Source organism: Rhinopithecus bieti, unplaced genomic scaffold, assembly GCF_001698545.2.
Source record: "Rhinopithecus bieti isolate Rb0 unplaced genomic scaffold, ASM169854v2 scaffold_12049, whole genome shotgun sequence".
NCBI classification, from domain to species: Eukaryota; Metazoa; Chordata; class Mammalia; order Primates; family Cercopithecidae; genus Rhinopithecus; species Rhinopithecus bieti.
This window is the reverse complement of record NW_016807278.1, coordinates 3698782-3701437: the sequence shown is the minus strand read 5'-3', so window position 1 is coordinate 3701437 and position 2656 is coordinate 3698782. Positions and strand designations below refer to the sequence as shown.

General features: G+C 45.3%; 1 pseudogene; it reads left to right on the top strand.

The window, feature by feature from the left end:
- Positions 1-1223: 1223 nt before the first annotated feature.
- On the top strand, positions 1224-2656 carry LOC108535113 (chromobox protein homolog 1 pseudogene; annotated as a pseudogene).

The window sequence follows — 2656 nt, the reverse complement described above, 5'->3', positions numbered from 1 at the left end:
CGGTCACATGGGGAGTTAGAGCTTCAATATATGGACTTTTGGAGCCACAGTTCAGCCTGTAACAGGATTAATAGCTGATTAGACACTACAGGAAAAAAAATGATTACAGAATTTGAAGGCATGGGAACTATACAAATAAACATGCAGAAGGAAATAGATCACGGAAAAAGGTACGCAGAACATTGATGAGATGTGTGAAAACTTCAAGTGACCTAATATGCAGTCCCAGAAAAAGTGAGGGGTAGGCAGAAAAAATATTTGAAAGACTAATAGATAAAAATTTTCTAAATAGGCCCGGAATGGTGGCTCATGCCTGTAATCCCAACACTTTGGAAGGCTGAGGGAGGCAGATCACTTGAGGCCAGGAGTTCGAGACTAGCCTGGCCAACATGGCAAAACCCTGTCTCTACTAAAAATACAAAAAATTAGTCAGGCATGGTGGCGTGCACCTGTAGTCCCAGCTACTTGGGAGGCTGAGACAGGGGAATTGCTTGAACCTGGGAGGTGGAGGCTGCAGTAAGCTGCGATCATACCAGTGTACTCCAGCCTGAATGACAATGAGACTCTGTCTCAAAAAAAGAGAAAAATTCTAAATTGATGAAAAGTATAAACCCATGGATCTAAGAAGGTCAATGAACCCCCAGCCCAAGTAACAGCAACAAAAGTAGTATGCCAGTATGCCATATTCAAATTGCTTAGAACTACTTATGAGAAGAAAAATTTTAATTTTAAAATCAGCCAAAGGAAAAAAGAGAACTTACGTACAGAATATAAAAAATAGCAAAAGATTTTTGCTGCAAGTGATGCAAGCCTAGAAGAGAGTGAAGCAATATACTTAAAGGACTAGAAGACAATTGTCAACCTAGAATTATATTCCCGGAGAAAAATTTTCAAAAACGTAGGACACAAGTTTTCAGCATACAAAAGCTGAAAGAATTAACCAACACACTTGAACAAAAAGAATGTTGAAAGAGGGTGGGAGGTGGGCAGCGCAGAGTGAGAGGTTCTTTTGTTTGGCTAAGTGAAGGGCCCTTGGCCAGGACCTGCAGTAGGCCACTTCAGGGAGGGGCTCCACTGCGGCCATCTGGCTTGCTGCTTTCCTGGGCGCCACTGCCTCTGCCGACACACTGTGATGTGCCAGTAGTGTGGCACCAATTCCTCTTGGACTCTTGGGCACTGCTCTAAGTAGTGTCACCCTTTACACCAGAAAGCTAGCGGGCACTATGAGGAAAAAACAAAACAAGAAGAAAGTGGAGGAGGTGCTAGAAGTGGAGGAAGAGGAATTTGTGGTGGAAAAAGTTCTCAACTGTGGAGTGGTAAAGGGAAAAGTAGAGTAGCTCCTAAAGTGGAAGGGGCTCTCAATGAGGACCACACATGGGAACCAGAAGAGAACCTGGATTGCCCTGACCTCACTGCTGAGTTTCTGCAGTCACAGAAAACAACACATGAGACAGATAAATCAGAGGGAGGCCAAGCGCAAAGCTGATGATTTTGAAGATAAGGTGTTGTGGGAATTAAAGAGACAGGAGTTACCAATGGGTGACTCAGGAGGATTTATTTAGGTGCACCAGCCCAGCGGATTAACATCCAAAGAGTGAACCCCAAACAAAGACAGGGCTTGACTTTTATACATGCATCCGAAGGGGGTTGGTCAGCTAGTAGTGTGAAACCTGCAGGGTGGGCAAGCAAGCTTACAGAAGCAGAACAAAGGCAGTTTATCAAACAGTGACAGATGTTGAAACTCAGGCATGTCTTGCGACCTTTGCCATACTGCACAGATGGGAAAACAGGTACTTACAAAATCCTTACCAACTTCCAGAAATAGTTACAAAAATAGTTAGGCGAGCAGAACAAAGAATAATGGTATGGGGAGAGAATTTTAAAAAGGGGAAACTGATAAGAAGAACTTGTTTTTCTCATCCCTGCTCCTGGAGCCCATTCCTTCTGGGCTCTGGCTCTGCTGATAGCACTATAAGAGCCCTGACAGAGCCTTGCTTATTACTGGGCCTTGGAGTGAGTCAGCCCATACAGAAAACTTGTGTTTTTTTGTTTTGTTTTGTTTTGTTTTTTTACATCTCCTGCTTTAAAGGGAGAGGAGAGCAAACCAAAGAAGAAGAAAGAAGGGTCAGAAAAGCCATGAGGCGGCCGGGCGCGGTGGCTCAAGCCTGTAATCCCAGCACTTTGGGAGGCCGAGGCAGGTGGATCACGAGGTCAGGAGATCGAGACCATCCTGGCTAACACGGTGAAACCCCGTCTCTACTAAAAAATGCTAAAAAACTAGCTGGGCGAGGTGGTGGGCGCCTGTAGTCCCAGCTACTCTGGAGGCTGAGGCAGGAGAATGGCGTAAACCCGGGAGGCGGAGCTTGCAGTGAGCTGAGATCTGGCCACTTCACTCCAGCCTGGGCGACAGAGCAAGACTCCGTCTCAAAAAAAAAAAGAAAAGCCATGAGGCTTTGCTGGGGGTTTGATGCCAGAGCAGATTATTGGAACTACAGACTTCAGCGGAGAGCTCATGTTCCCAGTGGAATGGAAAAACTCTGATGAGGCTAACCTGTTTCCTGGCAAGGAAGCCAATGTCAAGTGCCCACAGGTTGTCATATCTTTTTATGAGGAAAGGCATTCCTACCCCAAGAAGGAGGATGACAAAAAAAGATGA